Here is a 21,849-nt window from a genome sequence, read left to right on the forward strand (position 1 = left end):
AATCAGACTGCAATAAGGACAGATCTGTCGATCCCTTTCCAGCATGTCCAGCTGCAGAGCTCACAAAGAAGCTGTTCATTTGGCAGTGAGACCAAATCGGAAGGGAGTAAACTTCTGACAGGAAATAAGGAGTGACCTCTGACCACAGTCTTTTTCAACAGTGACACCAAGCAGCAAATCCCTGGAGAGACTTTGTGATGGGCAGCCCAGGATGGAGGGAAGCGGTGGCTGAGCCAGGGTTAGGGATCTTTTCATCCCCAATAGATCCTCTAGATTTTTGAGTGGAGGATTGGTGCTAAGGTTGGATCTAGCCGGGCTCTGAAGCCAGATTAAAAGGCTGTTCATAAGAAGGTTGCCAGGAAAATATTTTTCTAGGGGGAAACCAGAATGAAAAATAATATCCTTTGAACTCCGAGGATCAGCTGTGCAAACTGCCTTGTAAAATATAAACTTTTCAGCTTGTGTGTTGTGGGTAAACTTTACAAGCCAGGGTGCGAAACGCCTCATCCGGAGACATGATTTCATTGAGTTATCGCTCAGTTTAAATGCTACTGTTGAAGCCTTTCAATTGATTTAGCTTAGTAAAACCTACAAACAGATCTCAATAAATGTACCGTTTTGAGTTACCGGTTAGCAACAATTGCTACCAATTCCTACCCTCCCCACCCCAATGTATTTTGAGCATTTCTTTCCCCTGTTATAGTAAAATCCGATTGGCAAAATAGTGTGAAAAATAAGCAAATTATATTTAGCTAATAGTCTGAAATTCTAAATTTTATTCTATATAGAATAGAATATAAATATAAATTATATTCTGTAATGGTCTGAAATCCTAAATAGCAGACTTATCAGCCAATTAAGCTAAAGTAAGTTTGTGGTTCTAGAGAGAAGTTTCCTTCCTTCATTAGTTTTCAGAAATCTTCCTTCCTTCCTTCCTTCCTTCCTTCCTTCCTTCCTTCCTTCCTTCCTTCCTTCCTTCCTTCCTTCCTTCCCTTCTTTCCTTCCTTCCTTCCTTCCTTCCTTCCTTCCTTCCTTCCTTCCTTCCTTCCTTCTTTCTTTCCTTCCTTCCTTTCTTCCTTCCCTTCTTTCCTTCCTTCCTTCCTTCCTTCCTTCCTTCCTTTCCTTCCTTCCTTCCTTCCTTCCTTCCTTCCTTCCTCCCTCCTCCCTCCTTCCTTCCTTCCTTCCTTCCTTCCTTCCTTCTCTCCTCCCTCCCTCCCTTCCTTCCGATATATTTCAAGCATGAGAAATTAGATAGCTGTCACTCTAATTTAGGTTTCCCTTCCTATATAGATTGATTGTTTAAACTGTATTCAAGATACAGGAAATGTGAATTTCATCTGATTGAGTTCTTGTAGTCCAATGACGCCTAGGAGATGATGGGAGCGAACAGCTCAGATTTGTGGTGCCTTAATGGAGGCAGAAACACAACTAGCTGTGGGCTATTTCTTGTATTTTCACCCCCATCCCATCCTCCCTGAAGGAGGAGAACCACCCATTGTGAATGACGTAAACAGACCTCTTAGTCGATTTTTTTTCTTCTTCTTTGTTTTAGTGTTTACCTAAAATAAAGATCATTTTTCCTGAGTTGTTTTTCCAAGAGGATCTAGAAGCCAGTTCCTGTTAATTGCCTAGCTGTAGTCTTTGCTGCTATCTATAGTTGTTTTCTAAGGGAGGGGATTTTTCCATAAGCTCTTGAAATTGTTTGGCTGGAGACTGGTTTTCACATTACCGGAGCATTTTCCATGGTTCCACCCTGTCCAAAGATAATGTTAAGGCCATTCTTTAACAAGCTTTGGATGTAGTTGCTGACTGTTATAAATCAACCGTGTCACTTCTGTGTCATCTTCACACTTCGAAACAAAACACAAGCACCAGGAGAGAACTGACCGACAGAACTGACGGTAGAAATGAAACCCTTCCCGATGTGAGAACTGGGTCAAACTGATGTATTTTGTCCTTTAATTTATCTAAACTGAATGTTAAAATAGTGCTGATGAGGTGGCAGTTTTCTTGACAACAATATAAGAAATTGGTTTGTCTTTCATTGAGATGCTGGTTTTTTTTAGTTCTTCAACTAGACTACAGCCCTGGAATATCCCCTGAAGACTGTTTAGCTTTTTGAAGATCAAGGTTGGCTAGATGCTAACACCTGCTTTGTAACTACAATGAACAAAAAACCCAAAGCATAGTAACAGAAGACACTCGGACTGGCTTGATGATACTGGCAACAGTAGGTTTGCTGCCAAGTCTTGGTAGAAAACTTTCTGAACGGTGATTCTGATTTTGCTGTGAGAAAACCCAAAGAGCTTCTTTCCTTCCCTTCCCTTCCCTCCTCTTTCCCTTTCTTCCCCTTCCTTTCCCTCTTCCTTTCATTTCCCTTCTCTTCTCTACCTCTTTTCCATATACAATTTTTATTAAAACTTTAAAAACTTTTAACTTTTAAACAAAAAGATAAAACTAGGGCAAACTAAAACAAAGCAGGGAAGAAGAAAGAAAAATGAAAGAAATCAAAGAAAGATCAAAGTGCAAGTAAAGTTGAAAAAAATAGAAGAGAAAATTTTCTCTCTTTCAATATTCTTCCCAGCAGACACAAGTATATATTTTATTTTAACCTCTCTCTCTATATATATCTATATCTATGGAGCTTCTCAGTCATCCAGGTCAGGATTGTCCCAAAGGTGCTTTTTCAAGAGGCAACTGGACTTTCTGGTTCTTCTTAGAAGATGTTTCACTTCTCATCTAAGAAGCTTCTTCAGCTCTTCTGAAGCTTCTTGGATGAGGAGTGAAATGTCTTCAAAGAAAAACCAGAAAGTCCAGTTGCCTCTTGAAAAATGCACCTTTGGGGCTCTCTCTCTATAGTTATATCTTTCTGTAATCCAACTTGTCTAATCATCAACAACACAAGTTCATTTTTTTTTTCATGAAGTCCATCACTGGCAGAATTCCAGTCATCAATAATTATGTCTTTCTCTAATCAAAAGAAATCAATTCATCCATTTTGACCCAAACTATCAAATTCACCAACCATTCCTCCATGGTGGTTAGTGTTGAATTTTCCCAACACCCGCTGCCTATTCAATGGGCAAAGAGATGACAACAAGGAAAACAACAAAGGGACAACCACAAATGTCTTTTAAAACATGTACACATTCAGAACAATACAGTGTCAGCCAGAGCCTGTTGCTTACGTAGTAATGTGCAAAATGGCCTTTGGAGTATTATGTTTAATAAAAATTGGAAATGTATTTAATTTTAACAATGCACGTGTGGCCAGTTTGAAGAACAGAGAAGACGTCTACTCAAGCAATGTACTCATTTGGGCAACGGAGCGATGAAATCATAAATCCGAGCACGGTAGAAGCTTTACTTCTTAGAAAGAGGAAAAAATAGCATCTGATACTTTTCTCTTATGAATGAAAGATCCTGGTCTAAAGCAAGAATGAAAAATTCTATCTTAACAATTTCATGTCTTGGCACCTGAAAAAAAAAATCTTTCTCTTACAGAAATTAAAGAGCAGAAGAAGAATTTCTGCTGTGGGGACATCTTGAAGTGAGCTTCCAGTTTCAAATCAGACCAAATCCTTATCCAGTCTTAGACCAGCAAATAAAACACAAAAGGGCCACAATTCATTAAGATAAAAGAAAAAAAAAGTTGCTATTCTAAAATATCGAAAAAGCATTAGATTTAATACCGTGGCTTATGGCACAGAGCAGTACTTGGTTTTGGTCAAGGAAATAAAAGCAAGGAAATAAATTCAGATTGATCTGACACTAACATCTTATTGAGATAAAACAAATGGAAATGATCAGGATGCTTAGTAAAGAGTGGAAATAATTCTTGGCCTTCATAGAAAGGGAAATGCAGGTAGTCCTTGACTTACGAGCACAACTGACACCCCCCAAATTTTTGTTGCTAAGTGAGAAATTTGTCAAGTGAGTTTTGCCCCATTTTAGGACTTTTCTTGCCACAGTTGTTAAGTTAGTAACACAGTCGTTAAGTGAATCTGGCTTCCCCATTGATGTTGCTTGTCTCAGAAGGTTGCAAAAGGGGATCACCTCAGGACATTCCACCGTCATAAATGTGAGTCACTAGTCAAGCGTCCGAATATAAGCCATGTGACCAGGGGGATGCTGCAATGAATGTTCATAAGTCTGAAACATGGTCATAAGTCACTTTTTTCAGTGTCGTAACTTCGAACAGTCCCTGAATGTATTGTTGTATGTGGAGGAGTACTGGTAGAGAACAATATGCTCTTTCAATTCAATTATTTCTCCACTTCATTATCAATTATTTCTCCACTTCATTATCAATTATTTCTCCACTTCTCCACTTCAGTTTTCTCAGAGGCTTGTTGAGTTCAAGGCTGCAAGAGACAGGTTCGCATGGAATAATATTTAAAAGAAAACATTTTTCCCTTCTTTTCTTCCCATCCAGAAAGAATCTGAGGAACTTACTGTGTGAGATCACATTTGCCTTTGTTAGCAACAAGCAAGTGGGAGAGATAACTCAAACCAGCAATTTTACTCCTAAATGGTGAGTCATTCAATGATACAGAGAATAATATCATTTGATTATGCTGCTCTACAGGTGTTCAGATTTATACAGAAATTGCAAGTGGAAGTAACTGTTAGTAGCTGGATTTGACTATTTTTCCCCAAAAAATTAATATGGGTAATGTAATGTTTAATTAATAACCTGCTTTTAAATAATTAAATGGCTTTTGACCTCATTGGTCACTAACGGATATTGTAGTATATCAGATGAAGGGGTGATTTTTTATACATTCACTTTCCAGCCAGGCTTGCAAATATTAGTCTCTGTTTCGAAGTGAGGAATAGTTTGTGCAAAATAGTTTGCTCCAGGCACAATGACAGTCCGAGGAATTTAAGCTTCTAGTTTCTCTCTAGGTAAAGGAAAGAACTAGGAGAAGAAGCTATTGGAATTGAAGATTTGCCATTAATCATTGGGAGGACAGTTTGTTGATGGGCTTGAGTTAACCCTGAGAGAATATGAACCTTATGAATGTCTTTATGGCACCGTTATTGATAAATTGTGGGATGTTTTGGGCCAGCTACAATTTTGTAGTTGGGCAAATGTTTCTCCTTTTTCGTTCTGGGTCTCACCGTGCTCATGATTAGCTTATGAACCACAAGATTTTACTAGAAAAAGAAGAAGAAGCTGGATTTGGTTGAATTCAGTTTAGATAATTTTTAATCTCTTGGTCCTCCAGAGATGATGGCAGAACCTCCTGGAAACTAATCAAAGAGATCCAACCCAGAACTACCAAGAAATATCCTGTCAGTGACAACAATTAATCAGTGGAATAGTTTGCCTTCAGAAGTTGTGGGTGCTCCATCACTGAGTCAGAATCGAGCTGGACAGAACCTTGGAGATCTTCTAGTCCAGCCCTCTGCTCAATTTCAGACAAGTGGCTATCCAGTCTCTTCTTAAAAACTTCCAGTGATGGAGCACCCACAATTTCTGAAGGCCAGCTATTCTTCTGGTTAGTTGTTCTAACTGTCAGGAAATTTGTCCTTAGTTCCAGGTTGCCTCTCTCCTTGAATAGTTTCCATCTGTTGTTTCTTGTCTTACCTTCTTGGTGCTTTGGAAAATAAGTTGACTCACTCTTCTGTGTGGCAGCCCTTCAAATACTGGAAGACTACTATCATGTCCCCCATCATACATCTAGACTGGCCATACCCAGTTCCGGCAACCATTCTTCTTACGTTTTGGTCTCCAGGCCTTTAATTGACTTAGTTGCTCTTCTCTGCACTTTTTCCAAAGTCTCAACATCTTTTTTTGTAATGTGGTGACCAAAACTGGATGCGGTATTCCAATTGTGGTCTTACTAAGGCTATTAACACTTCACGTGATTTGGAATCAAATTCTACTGGATGTTTTCAAGAAGAGATTGGGCAGTCACTTGTCTGGAATGGCAGGTGTCTTCAAAACTTGATGGCTTGAAGACTTATGGGCTTCAACTCCCAGAATTCCTCCTCCAGTTCATATTAGCTCAGGAATTCTGGGAGTTGAAGGCCGCAAGTCTTAAACTCGCCAAGTTTGAAGACCCTTAGTCTAGGGTCTCCTGCTTGAGCAGGGGGTTGGACTAGAAGACCTCCAAGGTCCCTTCCAACTCTGTTATTCTGTTACTCTGGTAGATGTTCAGTGTTATTGTAAAAGAAAGGTGAGGGGAATAATTAGCAGGAGGGAACTTACTGGCTAAGGCGTATTAAGGGCCTAATCCCACTAAGAAGGAGCTCCTCTTTTGAGACCATCTACCGAAGGTGATGCTTTCATTGTTCCTTTGTTAGGAGCTGCTTGGTACCTTTCAAGAAAGAGAGACAGAGGGCAATTCTAAGGGCACGCAGGGCTTCCTGTGGTTTTTAGTATTAAATCGTCTTCATGCTTCAGTTGAGTGCGCCGGATAGGAGTTTGCAGATGGCTTCGAGGCAATTCATCTATTTATCTTCCTACTGCCTCTAAGTTACCTTGAAGCAAAAGAGGATGGTTGCTAAGCAACTGCTCACATGCCTTTTCCGGCTTCTAAGATAATCATTAGAACAAGAGGAGAACATCTGCAGGAAACAGGGGTTAGATCTGGCTTAATATGTTGACCCTCATAAATAGGCAGGCCTAATGATAAGCTAGCATGGAAGTCCAAAAAACACCTCCCTCCAACAATCCTCTCTTACGACTCTTCTGTGAAAATCAAGGAGGTTATCTTTTAACGTCATTCCTTTTTTCTCATATATTTACTAGCTCTACACTATGTGGTGGGGCTTACGTTTTTGGGGAGGAAAATAAGGAGCTAAAATTGTGCCTCTGCCTACCAGCATCCATCGGTATTCATCTGGCTGGCATCCTGCCAGTGTGTGAGAGAGCTGAGGGCTGTTTGGAAACCGAAACATGGAATCTGAAACAGTATTTTGCTGTGTGAGCAAGAAAGAGACAGCAAGGAGCCTGGGCGTGGCCTAGCTCAACTGTTCTTTACTAAAGCTGCTTGCTGCTGTGAAACTGAAACTCCTCTCCTCTGCTTGTGTTTTGCATTGGGAAGAGATTTATTTCCAGGTGGGGAGGGGGAGTAGAACTCCTTAGCATCAGAGCGTGTTAATAATGATATACAAAATACTAATGCTCTGATGGTCATTTTGAAAAATCCTTCCTTAGTGAAGCCAAGAGGAACATACGTGCCAAATTTCAAGTTTGTAGGCTTTACGGTTCTGGAGCTTTTGTGACGATGCCTGAGTGGCATTTCACTTTTATATAGAGAGGTGGAAAATTGCTCCTTGACAAAATTCAAGCTTGGAGATCGCACTCTGATTTACTTGACGGCCATGAAGGTTTGTCCTTATATTTAGTAGCCTTTGACTTGCAACTGTTCGTTTAAGTGAGCTTTTGAAATTACAACGGCACTGGGGGAAAAAAAGTGATTTATGACCATTTTTCAATCTTACCACCGTTGCAATATTCCCATGGTCACGTGATCAGAATTCGGATGCTTGGGAGTGGGTTTGTGTTTATGACGGTTGGAGTGTCAGTGGAAATCCAGATTAACTTTGTGACCAATGCTACTAATTTAACAACTGCAGTGACTACTTCATCATTGTGGCAAGAAAGCTTGTAAAACAGGGCAAAATTCACGTAACTGTCTCGCTTCGCTGCAGAAATGTTGGGCTCAATTTGGTCGTAAATTGAGGAGTACTGTAAACTAACTCTGTAATTTAAACTCCTAATCCCAGGAGTGGTATAAGACGTTTATTGTACTTTATTAATTAGGATGATAATTGTGTGCCTTTCAATGTATTAAAAAACACTGTACTATGGAAACAGAGTCAATTTATTGAGCATCTTAACCTTGCATCTATTACAGTGTAATCGTTTTTAACGTTAAAAGCAGATTTATGCAAAAGAAAATAGGTAGGAAAAATGTTGTATATAAAACGCTCTATTATTAAAGCAGTCGGAAATTCAAGCAGTTTTTTTCCTGAGTAATTAGCCCCCTTTTAACTGATTAACAAATAAATCCATTGATTTAAAGCTAAAATACAAGTTTAATGCAGATTCTTTCTTGAAATGCTGGGGAAAAACAACCAACATGCTTAATTCAAACGAAAACAAAAGGCTGTTTTCTGTTAAGTTTTCAGTTGAAATAATGTTCCAGAACTGACCTGGCTTGAAAAATAAATACCTTGTTGTAGTCAGTTGTGATAATGTAGTGAAGGTTTAGAAAGATGCCTGTGACCACATCCCTGGTTGTTCTGGTATGAAGAATCCTCTTATTTCTGGGCCCTTAATACCCATTGTTGACATTAAACTATTGGAAGGGATTTTGACACAATTAGAATATAGAATAATAGGGTTGGAAGGGACCTTGGAGGTCTTCTAGCCAACCCCCTTCTGGAGCAGGAAACGGTATACATTCTGGACAAATGGCTGTGCAATCTCTTTTTGAAAGCCCCCAATGTTGGAGCTTTCACAATTCTAGGAGGCAAGTTGTTCTACTAATTCTCACTATCAGGGAATTTCTCCTTAGTTCCAGGTTGGACGTCTCTTTAATGATCCTTTACTTCTTCTCCTGCCCTCAGGTTCTATTGAGAATAAATTGACCCCCCCGCTTCTTCTCCGTGACAGCCCTTCAAATATTGGAAGTTGGCGGTCATGTCTCCCCTAAAGCCTTCTCTTCGTTAGACTAGACGTACCCAGTTCCTGTTCATTGTATGGTTTTAAGTCTCCAGAGCCCTTATCATCTTTGATGCTCTTCTCTGCACTCTTTCTTAGGGTCTCATATCTTTTTTTTTTTTTTTTTGGTATTGTGGTAACCAAACCCGATGTCAGTAATAAATAGAATAGTAATACAATTCTTTATTGGCCAAGTGTGATTGGACACACAAGGAATTTGTCTTTGGTGCAAGTGCTCTCAGTGTACATAAAGAGAAAAGATACATTCGTCAAGAGTTAACAATCATCAGGTCCAACACTTCATGATAGTCATAGGGCACAAATAGGCAATAAAACCATACTGAATGAAACCATAGGAAACAGTCAATATAAATTGTTAGGATACAAGCAACAAAGTTACAGTCCTACAGTCACAAGTGGGAGGGGATGGGTGATAAGGAGTGATGAGAAGATTAATAGAAATAGTAGTGCAGACTTTGTAAATAGTTGGACAGTGTTGAGGGAATTATTTGTTTAGCAGAGTGATGGCTTTCGGGGGAAAACTGTTCTTGTTCTAGTTGTTCTGGTGTGCAGTGCTCTATAGCGTCATTTTGAGGGTGGGAGTTGAAACAGTTTATGTCCGGGATGTGAGGGGAGTGTAGATATTTTCACAGCCCTCTTTTTGACTCTGTTAAATCCATTACAAGCAAGGACTCCGAGGCAGGGAAATTCCTCAAAGAATAGCTTTATTAGAAATATCATATTGGCACATATCTGATGAAAACCAACTATGAAGGGTCCCTCAGTTTTCACCTAATTAAAAGTTTTTCCCTTAACCCCAAACAATCAGTCACACGGCCCAATCACAGCAGCATCCGCTGGTCTGGTGACATCACTCCTCCTTCCCGCAGCTAGGTGCGAGAATGTCCTTGGTTCCCCGGAGAAAGTCTTGAGAAAGGTTTTTTTATTTATTTTGACTACACAATCCCAGCTCTCTCTAATCCACCCCCTCCCTGTCCCTCGCTCCAGTGTGGCAACACCGAAGCTCTAAGATGGCTTCGGTATTCCAGTATTCCAGGTGTGGTCTCACCGGTAAATGGGTACTATCGCTTCACATTCGTTCTAGTAAATCTGTCTCAACTGTTAGAGAACACGTGGAGAACTGTTTAACAGATTAACAGAATTGGAAGGGACCTTGTAGGTCATCTAGTACAACTCCCTGCCCAAGCAGGAGACCCTACACCATTTCTGACAGAGGGCAGTCCCTTCTCTTCTTGGAAGCCTCCAGTGATGAAACCCCCATAACTTCCGAAGGCAACTTCTATTCCATGGGCTGATTGTTCTCACTGTCGGGAAATGTCTCCTTATTTCTAGGTTGAGTCTGTCCTTGATCAGTTTCCATCCATTATTCCTTGTCTGGCCTTCGAGTGCCTTGGAAAATAGCTTGACTCCTTCCTCTCTGTAGCAGCTCCTCAAATATTGGAAGGCTGCTGTCCTGTCTCCCCTGGTCCTTCTCTTCCCTAGACTAGCCCTGCCCAGTTCCTGCAACTGTTCATCGTATGTTTGAGCCTCCAGTCCCCTAATCATCCTGATTGCTCTTCTCTGTTCTTCATCTTAATATGCTCATAGCTCTTCGAAGGACAGTCCAGCAACACCCTTGATACTATCCATCCTCTTCACCCAGCGTTGTCCCTCCTTCTTCTATTTATCTCAACCTTACCAAACCCAACTCTTTTTCTGTGCCTCCATTCCTTTGCCCATCTATGTATAAAGCAAGCCTGGAGTCAAACAGCACATCTCTCTTGCTTTGTGTTCCTCAAATCCATCTGAGTTGCTATTTACCCTTTTGGCATTCTGGATCAACAGCATTTCTCTGAGCTCTGACATGTCAGCAGTGTGGAGACGGAGGTGGCTGCCGAACCCCGTACATTGCTGCACGCGAGCTTGGCTCTCTTGGGTATAAATACCTGTTGTTATAAAAGGAAAATGATGGACAGCAGCATGATCCCCGGGCGTGTTGAAACCTTCTTCCTGGAACTGCCCTGCAATGACTCTCTTATCCTGGGCTCATCTCTCTGGAGTGATTCTAAGGACACAGCAGTTTCCAGCTTGTTGTGGAAAACCACACCGAAGGAGGTACAAACGAATGCTTCCTTGGGTTCAGGGCAGGGTGGAGAGTTTTTGTGCCAGTTGGTTGTCTTGACAATTTTCCTCCCATCCGATCTGCCTGTCACAAAAGAAGTTATTCTTTTTGGGTTAACTTTGTTTTTACGTAGTAAAAAGGAGTGACCATATTTTTCATGTGATGTTTGCGTACTTAGAAAAGTTTGCGTACTCAGCAAAGTTTAAAACAGTTAGTTTGAGAAAAAAATATCTGTTTTCTTTAGCAAAGTATCATTGCTGATTGAATATATTTAGATTGCTTTGAATCCTTGATAGTAAACATAGTTTCTTTAGTTCAGCAAACTATTGTTAATGACTGAACGTATCTAGATTGCATCAAATCCTTGTTAGTACACATAGTTTAATTTAGCAAACTATCATTGCTGATTGAATATTTCCAGATTGCTTCCAATCCTTGATAGTAAACATAGTTTGTTTAGTTTAGCAAACTATCATTGCTAATTGAATGTATCTAGATTGCTTTGAATTCTTTATGGTAAACATAATTTGTTTTGTTTAGCAAACTAGCATTGCTGATTGAATATATCTAATTGCGTAGAATCTTTGATAGTAAATATTGTTTAGTTTAGTACATTATCATTTGTGATTGAATATATCTATATTGCATTGACCCCTTGATATTGAACATAGTTTATTTAGCAAACTAGCATTGATGATTGAATATATCTGGATTATATTGAATCCTTGATAGTAAACATAGTTTGTTTATTTAGAAAACTATCATCGCTGATTGAATATATATAGATTGCTTTTAATCCTTGAGAGTAAACATAGTTATATGTAGTCCAAAGAGTTGGGAATCACAACTTGGCCATAAAGAGAACTTCAGAAGGTTTTCTGATGATGTTACAATGCTATCATAAGGAACAGGGTTGAATTTTTGTGTTGAGAGCACCTGTTAAGGTATGAACGAGAATGGAAAACTTCTGGGCTCCAACACCATTTTTTCCTGAAATCTTCTCTCCCCTCACCTACCTCCCAAATTTCAAGTCTTGAAATGGGTGGTTCCCAAGGTGGAATGACACCATTTCTTTAAAAGGGAAATAGGGGTTTCGGTAGAGGAGGAAGAACATTATAAGTGAAGGAAATGCACTCAGGTTGAGAAATACAGGAATTTGAGTGCATGTTTTGAGTCAAGAGAAGTGGAACATAAGGGAGTGAAAACAACAACAATGACATTATTGTGGAGCATGTGCTGATGGGCTGACAAGCCAGATTCTTGGATAATCTTGTCCTGGAGCAAATTTCAGAAGCTAAGAGAGGAGAGACATCAATCAATCATAATAGAGTTGGAAGGGACCTTGGAGGTCTTCTAGTCCAACCCCCTGCTCGAGCAGGAGACCCTAGAGCATTCCAGACAAGTGGTTGTGCAGTCTCTTCTTAAAAACCCTCCTGTGATGGAGCATCCACAACATCTGAAGGCAATAATGGGAGACTTTGGCTACCTAGTCATTTGTTGGAAAGCCAACTTGGCCATCAAGACTGCAAATCCTGAATATTCTTCGGTGATCTTTCGGAGCCTTTCCTTTTTCCAAAAGGATGAAAAAGAGACACAGGGTTGGGCTGTTCTAAATCTGACCGTACTTAACTGTGAACAGATTTGGTTGCCTCAGAGGTTGTAGTTTCTCTTTTGGTGAAGATCAGGGGTGGGAATCTACTGGTTCACAGTGGTTCGGTAGAACCGGTTGTTACGAATAACAGTAGTTTGGAGAACCTCTCTGGCCTCACCCTTCTCCGCTCGCTCCTCCATTCCCTGCCCAGTCAGTTCTTATCACGCATGCGCGACATCGCATGCATGCACAACAATCACTGATGGCATTCTCCCCCCCTCCCGCCCTGCTCTGCCCCGCTCCGCCCCACCCAGTCACTCCTTATAGCGCATGTGCGCTACACTGCTTCCTGCCTTTTTCCACCCACCACCATCGCTGGCTTGTAGCAGCAGCAGCAGCCACCAGTCAGCCAGCCAGCCAGCCATTGCTGATTAGAGGTAGCAACAGGCTATAAGACAGTGAGTAGAATTAATTGCGGTGACCTGGAAAAGGCAAGTTGTTCCACTGATTAATTGTTCTCACTGTCAGGAAATTTCTCTCTTATAAATTCTAGGTTGCTTAGATTAGTTTTCATCTGTTGCTTCTTGTCCTGCCTACAGGGGCTTCAGAGAATAGGTTGACCCTCTCTTTTCTGTGATGGCCCCTTAGATATTGGAAGACTGCTATCATGTCTCCCCTAGTCCTTCTTTTTGCCAAACTTGACATACCCAATTCCAGCAACCGTTCTTTATATGCTTCATCTTCCAGCCCCCTAATCATCTTTGTTGCTCTCCTTTGTACTCTTTCTAGATTTCTCAACATCATTTTATATTGTTGCAACCCAAACTGGATGAAATATTCCAAGCGTGGTCTTACCAAAGGCATTATAGAGCGGTATAAGTGTTAGCAGAATTTAAAGGTGGCTGGACATGGTTCCCTTGTGGCAACGTAAGGACTCTAAGTTGATTCCTCTCTTGATTCAGCCCCCAGGATTTGCCCCTTCTTCTACATATACAGTATCCTAGTAAGCTCCCCACCCCTCAAGTCGCCATATTGGTGAGATGGGCAGCTAAATTAATTCAACTGTAAATACTCTGAAATTGGAAGTTGTATTGTTTATACATAGATTATTAATGAAGTGGCTTTTTTAAGCTCTTCCAGTGAATGTCTCTGCCGGTTAAAAAAAAAAAGTACCAAGTTAACTCGGAAGGCAAAACCTTTGGTCCTGGTGAACAACCCAGATTAGATCCTGCAAAATTTGGAACAAGCATGACCTGGATATCTGAGAATCTCCTTAGACACTCTGCTAGACAGAAGTTCTAGGAGGAAGGGTTCCAGCACGAGTCCAAAAGTTTGGAAGAGTAAACCTCTTGCCCTGGTGACTGGCCCAGATTGGATCCTGGGGCACATATATTCACCTTCTTTCATGTAAATAAAAGTTTGCTTAATCCTACTTTACAAAGGAACCATAGAAAACTTAATGGCGGAAAAGGAGCCGGTGGTCCATTGAGTTTGCCCTTTGAATGTTTTTGCTTCTTTTTGTTTTCAATTTATTTATCTATTATTTTCTAACTCTTAATAATCTTATTTTTATTGTTTCATTTTATTTATTTATAATTTGGGTGGGGCAGAGAATAGACATTCTTTTCTGACAACTTAGTCTTTCTTGAGTTGGGGAAGATCGCTCGAACAGAAGTCACGATGTTGCCAGGTATATGAAGAGGATATAGCTAGGCTACTGCCTTGGGATGTTGTACCCGCATGGTGACTGGTTGACATTTATGGGTGAGGTGGGTTTAAAATATATATATATATATAAGAGGAACACATGCTGAGCTTAAGGAATGTAATGGACACCAAGAACGATGCTATTTAGAGAGCTGCACGTGTCACAAGATCCATTTAGCCCTTTGGTAGAGGGCTATTTTTGGTCTTCTGTCCTGAGTGGCAGTTTTCGGGGTGTGGGAGGATGGCTTTTATTCAAAAATTGGGTGGGAGAGGACATGTAAGTGGCATTCCTTTTCAACTTATTGCAGCCGTCAGCCAGCAAACAAACACAGCAACACACACACACACACACACACACACACACACACACACATACACACAAAATGGTGTGAGAAAAGTTCCCTGACGATGGGCTCCAGCACTTCAATCACGAGTTGCAATGAAGATACCGAGAGACATGACACAGTCTATATATGATCCACTCAACTGCTGAAGGATGGTATTAAAAGGATGCAGGGATTTAATCTTAATTAAACTTGGGGAGAAATATGTCCTGGTTAGGTTTGGATTTGCAATAGCTGTTCTTCTCTTCAAGAGACTTGTTAAAATGTTCCCATTCCCTGAGGTGCTGTGGATCTTCTGTTTCATTCATTCTGTATTCTTTTTGAGGCCATTAGTCTTAGACATCTGACTCCAGTTTAAAGCACTTTTGAAGTCTGAAAGACAAACTTCCATAATTATCTTCACAAGTGCTCTTAAACGTCCGTTTCACAGTGAATTCGAGTAGGCTTCCATCTGTTCTTGAGGTTCTCTAAAAGTTTCAGTCTAAGAAAGAAAAAAAAAGTGTTTTGCTGGGGCTTTTTAAGTGTTAGAATATTGGCATTAGAAAAACCACATTTCAAAACTGGAAAACCAACTGGTGATAGAGATTGGGGGAACTGGATCTGTACATCCTGGAGGACAGAAGGGAAAAGGGGGGATGCGGTTAAAACCTTTAAACGTATTAAGGGTGTGAATAAGGGTTCTAGAAGGCAGTTTTTTCACTACTGAACAAAAATCAAGACCACAGGGCACAATCTCAAACGGACAGGAGCGAAGTTTGAGAGTAAGGTTAAAAAGGATTACTGCGCACAGAAAGACTAGCAGAAGTTTGGAATCAACTTCCAGAAGTGGTCAATCATCAGTAACATGGTTGGGATGAACACATGTCTATCATTCAAAAAAAATAAAAAAAATAAAAAAGAAGAATAAAATATAAAAAATAAAACTAAAAACAATAAATTCAGTAGTTAAAAAGAAAACAAAAAATGAACTCAAAGGATTACTAGGTAAGGTGGATCGCACTTGGAATAGCACGTCCAGTTTTGATCACCACGATATAAAAAAGATGTTGAGATCGGGGTGGGATTCAAATTTTTTAACAACTGTTTCTGTGGGCGTGGCTTAGGTGGTAGGCATGGCTTGATAGTCATGTTATTGGCTGGATGTGGCCAACTCAACATCACTCACATCGTGGCACGCATCTTCTTGCCTGGCCTCTCGTGACTGTGGGGATGTTACAACAGTCGTAAGTGTGAAAAATGGTCCTAAGTCACTTTTTTCAGTGCCATTGTAACTTTGAATGGTCACTCCACACAAGCAAAGTACCAGCAAAGGAGGAAAAAAAAAACTCCAGAGAAGTTCCAGAGACAGGAAATCTAGTCCTGCCAAGAATGTAATAAGGGTTAACAGAGAGGCAGTTTCTGTAAGCAACACCAGAATGTTTCCTTCCTGCCTTTCTTACAAGATTAGGCCAGTTATTTCTTCTATCAACTGGTTCTCCAAACTGCTTAGAATGTTAACAACCAGTTCTAGCAAATAGGTGTGAACCGGTAGAATCCCACCCCGGTTGAGATTCTGGAAAGAGTGAAGAGAAGAGCAACAAGGATGATTAGGAGGCTGGAGGATAACACATCTGAAGAACGGTTGCAGGAATTGGGTATGGCCAGTCTAGAGAAAAGAAGCACCAGGGGAGACATGATAGCCGTCTTCCAATATTTGAGGGGCTGCCCTAAAGAAGAGGTAGTCAAGCTACTCTCCAAAGCACCTGAAGGCAGGACAAGAAGCAACAGATGAAAACTAACCAAGGAGAGAAGCAACCTGGAACTAAGGAGGAATTCCCTAACAGTGAGGACAATTAACCAGCAGAATGACTTCCCTTCAGGAGTTGTGGGTGCTGCATCACTGGAGGCTTGTAAAAAGAGACCAGACCACCATTTATCTATAGGGGGTTGGACTAGAAGGCCTCCAAGGTCCTCTCCATCTCTTACGGTATTCGGTGTCCTATGTCTTTTTCTGCCATATGTTTTCTCTGTTTCTATGTAATCAGAATAGTTGGCGTACTCCTTCTCAGAAATATAAAACACTAACAAATTACCTGCTCGTAAATCAGACTGTTTACTGGATTGGATTTTAATTCTTTAACTTGTTTTGCTTTCATGAATTCATTCATAAATGGGAAAGTTGAGTTCTCGATGCCCTCTGAGCTGTTCATTTGCAAACATTTGGTTACCCTACTAGGTAATATCAGTGAAACACACTGATGATGGAAGCTAGTCAGGTATTGAAACGTCTTCAAACCAACAACAAGGCCCAGAAAAGAGCAAGAACCTCCACAGTTCTGTCCTGAGCCACACATATTCTCTTCTGTTGAAATGGCAAAATCTTGGGGTTTGCAACAGATTTTGACTTCAAAGCGTTTGAGTGGAAACCAGGTCTTTCAGTGGGAAATGGGGATGCTCACTCCCTTTTGATCTCAAAACAATTTCCAAACCTATCAAAACAGGCCATCTTGCTCCTCAGACATAGCTGGAACAGTCTGAATTAGAAACATATTGCACATCGCTGCTTAATTTAATTAAAGATGAAATGAAATCTGATTTGGCCTTCCAGGCGACCCTGCTCCTTTCTTTCGGTCTGAAGCTCTTTGCCCATTGTTCCAGAAGTCAAGTTGGATGTGAAAGAAGACATGTGTTTCTGATATATAGTCTGTTGGTCTGATCTGAAAGATCAGCGGAGCAATCACTGTTGTAATGGTGCAGAAGCCAGCTATTTATCTTGGTTTTTTAAAAAATCCATCTTCTTGAGAAGTTAGTAAAAGTTGAATATCATTCTAGTCAAGATTATTAATCATCTGGAGTTCATTGTTAAGCCTTATTTCCTCGATGTATGTATGTATGTGTGTATGTGTGTGTGTGTGTGTGTGTGTGTGTGTGTGTGTGTGTATGAATGATGATGTGTGGGTGTGTATGTGTGTGTGTGTGTGTGTGTGTGTGTGTATATATATATATATATATGTATGTATGTATGTATGTATGTATGTATGTATGTTTTGTTAAGTTTTTGTGGGTACTTACATGTATGGTATTCAGTTTTTTTCGGGTATTTTCCCACGTCATTATAGTTGTGCTTTTAAAGTTGTAGCAATGTTTCGGCAGAATCTCATCTGCCATCATCAGGCTTCTGTATTGTGTTCGTCTGTGAGTCAGACTTTTACAGTTGTTTCAGTTTTAAATTTGGGGCTAGCCTACTGCTGTGCCAGAATGGTTTTTTCTTCATCCTGATTGGTTGGGAGTCTTGGTCTGTGTTTATTGGTCTTGGAGTTTGCTGTGTTCTGCTTGATTGGTGTTTCTAATATTTTCTGTCTGTTTTGTAGCGCTTTTTTTGTCTTGGTTGGCTGGCAACATTGTGTTCCTGTATTGGAGGCTTTTAGTGCAGCTTGGCTCCGAGTAAATGGACGGCTATCATTTGTTAGGAAGCTAGGTTTCATCTGGGTGCCTGGTTGGGGTGTGTTTGAGCTGGAGGTATCAGAGGGAGTCTGTTTGTGCCCAGGTGTTTGCCTGGCTTGTGGTGTGGAGATTTTTTTGTTTGTGAGTGCAGGCTTCCAGATAATTGACAGTCTGGTGGAGTCCTCTCTTCTATTCATGCTTTCAGATCTTTTTTCAATCTCTATGGCTTCTCTGATAATTCTGTGGCTGGGGTTTTCTATAGTGGCTAGGGTTTTGGTGCTGATTTTTGGTGTTGATCTTCATTCTAACGCTCTAAAAATGGAATTGTGAACACCAGAGAATATGCTTGACTTAACTACAGTTTGTTTAGTAACCATTCAAAGTTGCAATGCTTCTGAAAAAGGAGACCTTTTTTTTCATATTTACGACCGTTGCAGCATCCCTGGGGTGATAACGTGATCAACCTTTAGACTCTTGGCCAAGTGGCATGTATTTATGATGGTTGCCATATCCCGGCATCACGTGATCCTCTTATTGCGACCTTCTGAGAATCAAAGTCGACGGGGAAGCCAGATTCCCTTAACATCTTGTGTCATGAACGTCACAGCTGCGGTGATGCACTTATCAACCATGGCAAGAAAGGCCGTGAAATGGGGCAAAGCTCACTCAACAACTTTCTTGCTTAGCAAATGGAAATGTTGGGCCCGATTGTGGTCATAAGCCGAGGACTCCCTACATTGAAACTTGTTTCTGTAGTATCCATGTTTTCATAGCAAATGTTGCTAATGTTCTGTGGTTCTTCAGATGTTGCTCAGTTACAATACCCATAGGTCATGGAGAGGTGGTCTCCCTTTGCTGGAAATTGTTATCCAACCACATTTGGAGAGCAGCAAGAGGTGGGAGACCAGGTCAGAAAATGACTATATAATATACTAGCTTGATACCCGTGCTTCGTTACGAAACTATGTGGTCAGGCTTAGTTTTTGAGGAGGAAAAGAAGGGGGGAAAATTCTGCCTCTGCCTACCAGCATCCATCGGTATTCATTTGGCTAAGATCCTGTCAGTGTGTGGGAGAGTTGGGGGCTGTTTGGAACCTGAAACAGTATTTGCTGTGTGAGCAAGAAGGAGACAGCAAGGAGCCTGGCCATGGCTTAGCTCAACTGTTCTAGACTAAAGCTGCTTGGTGCTGTGAAACTGAAACTGAAACTCCTCTCCTCTGCTTGTGTTTTGCATTTGGAACAGGTTTCTTTTCAGGCGGGGAGGGGGAGTAGAACTCCTTAGCATCAGAGCGTGTTAATAATAATAATATAGGTAATACTAATGCTCTGATGGTCATTTCGAAAATCCTTTCTTAGTGAGCCCCTAGAAGCCAAGAGGAACATACATGCCAAATTTCAAGTTTATAGGCTTTACGGTTCTGGAGATTTTGTGATGATGCGTGGATGGTATTTCACTTCTATATATATAGATTTCATCCCAATGTTCTTTGCCCCTCTGATTTCCTTCTACCAAGATGCTCTTTCTTGTAATGTCTTCAAACCAATCTAATAGCCTTTAATATTAATTGGAGCTGAGAGCAGAGTGATTCATTAGTTAATTTTTTTTCCCCCAGAAAGCAGAAATCCCTAATCAGATTTAATCTGATCCCTCAATGCCACATGTGCTGTTAGTGCTAAATCAAATAACAATAGCAGCTAGGGTTTGAATGGAAAGCGTTGTCTGATGTGTAGAAGACAGCTCAGGCCTTGAATTTAAAGAGAGGTGGAAATCTATGTTCGGTGGCCCACGGTTTTCTTTTTTTTTAATTTCATAATGGAGGCCCTCCATTCCCATTGTGTGTTTTTTTCTTGTCGTCCAGCCTGAAATAAAGAAGAAATTGCCAGTGAAATTACAAAAAACCTCTTCGGACATAAATCAGTTGAACTTATTCACCGTGAACCTTTTGACATTTTCTGGGCCGACTGTTCAGTTTGAATTTGCTATTCCCATTTTAACATTAAAAAAAAAATCCCTACCTTAAATGGTCAATTATTCCTGAACCAGATACTCCTTTTGGCATTTTCTCTAAAGTTCAGTTGTAAAATAGCTCCTTTTCAGTAATAAGTACCAACAAGCCTGTTTCCATATGGGTTCAATTGCAACCTATCCTTTGGCCCATTCTGACTAAGTATTTTCTTATGCTTAATCTGAAAGTCTTCCTCCAACCTCTTCCTTATCATATTCTGAGGCAGCATCCTCTATTTCAGAGAAAATTACAGATAACAGAAAAGAGTTGTAAAAGATAACCTGATAAGATAACAAAAAACATCAGATAACCTGATAAGATAACAAAAAGCTGAGTTTGAGGGAGGGGCCAAATGCGTCATCAGTCTCGAGTCCTTTCATGACATCTCAGTCCATGCTGTGCTTCGCCGGCAGCAGGTGTTGATGGTTCAGGTCTTGGAGAGCAAGGACTCAGACGAGGAGCCTGCATGTGATGTAGGGATGGGGCCAGGACCATCAGGGAGTGGAATGCTGCCTTCGGAGATTGTGGAGGCTGGCAGCAGTGAGGAAGAGGCCCCTGAGGAGCCTGTGCCAGTGTGCATGCGCTCAGGGCTGCTCAAAGGAAAGCGCAGCTACAGCAGCACAGGCGACTCGGGAGTAAGTCTGCAAGGTAATGGCCCCTCCCTTAAGAGATAAAAGCCAGCTGAAAAACTGGAGTTCTTTGCAGGAAGCAAAGAAGTTTTTGCACTCAAGCCTTGTGGATGTTTGGAATATCTTGGTTGGTGTTTGGAGACTCTTTGTGTTTGAAATATTTCTTAGTGACTTTATCTAGTGTTCTTGGCAGCCGTGCACCACCTTGGCAAGGCTCGTTCTTATCAGAGACAATTAGTTTGAAACATCCTTTTAACTATGAAGGAACGGAATTAATAAAGAATCATTAAAAGGTTTTGCTGTTACCTGTAAGGCATCCATATGGACTATATTCCATTCAGGTGTCATTACCTCTGTTTCATGTTGGTTTCCTTGGAACAAGGTTTGGATCGGAACAGTGCAACCGATCTTGAATTCCATTGACTCTTATCCTCTGTCATCTCGCTTTGACTGTTAGTAGTTCCGATTCTTGTAGAGAGCTTTAGCGTACAATAAACCTATACATATTCATCTGAACTGCCTGGACTGCTGATTTCCTGCACTTGACATGAATAACAGTTGGAAGGGACCTTGGTGGTCTTCTAGTCCAACCTCTTGCTTAAGCAGGAAGCCCTATATACCATTTCAGACAGATGGTTATCCTCTTCCCCTTCCTTTAGTCTCTTCCCTAAAAGCTCCAGTAGTAGAGCCCACAACCTCTGAAAGCAAGATGATTAATTATTCTCACTGTCAGGAAATTCCTCCTTAGTTCTAAGTTGCTTCTCTCCTTGATTGGTTTCCATCCATGGCTTCTTGTCCAGCCTTCTCGTGCTTTGGAGAATAGCTTGAACTCCCTCTTCTTTGGGGCAGCCCCTCAGATATTGGAACACTGCTATCATGTCATCCCTAGTCCTCCTTTTCATTAGATTAGACATACCCAGTTCCTGCAACCGTTCTTCATGTATTTTAGCCTCCAGTCCCCTAATCATCGTTGTTGCTTTGTTACCATGGATCGAACATAGAACGTAAGCTCCTCACTAGACTCCCTTGTCTAGCAACACCAATTTTGTTTGTAAGACTTCAAAACCAACTTCCACGGCTTCACCAGTGCTGGTATGCCTCCCACATGTTGACTGTATTCCAAAACTCTTGACGAACGTGTGGAATCCACTATCGCCAGTACAATAGACTTCAAACTCATCCCAGGGGGTTACCCAAATCCCACATGCTTTGAATCCTCCGAGGATTGGGCCTGTGTCCTTCTCCAGCAAAAGGAACTCCAATGATCAGGGAAGGAAATAGACAAAGAGGGGAAACCCCATTGGGTAGAAAACTTATTGATTAAAGGAGATAATTGTCCATGGAGGGA

General features: G+C 40.9%; 1 protein-coding gene across 9 annotated transcripts in view; it reads left to right on the forward strand.

Moving 5' to 3' along the window:
* The window catches only part of ZMIZ1 (zinc finger MIZ-type containing 1), a 392,646-nt gene that overhangs the window by 129,970 nt on the left and 240,827 nt on the right, over positions 1 to 21,849 (forward strand). For 8 of the 9 annotated variants that reach the window (XM_087963911.1, XM_087963918.1, XM_087963916.1 and 5 more), the window contains one exon: positions 4,436 to 4,534. The exons of the other annotated variant lie outside the window; for it this stretch is intronic. The gene's annotated coding sequence lies outside the window, so the exon portion shown is untranslated. The remainder of the gene's footprint in view (positions 1 to 4,435; positions 4,535 to 21,849) is intronic. 9 annotated transcript variants of the gene reach the window in all.

This window comes from Notechis scutatus, chromosome 4 (assembly GCF_049901735.1).
Source record: "Notechis scutatus isolate UNSWTSFEM ecotype Mainland chromosome 4, rNotScu1.2, whole genome shotgun sequence".
In the NCBI taxonomy this organism is placed as follows: domain Eukaryota; kingdom Metazoa; phylum Chordata; class Lepidosauria; order Squamata; family Elapidae; genus Notechis; species Notechis scutatus.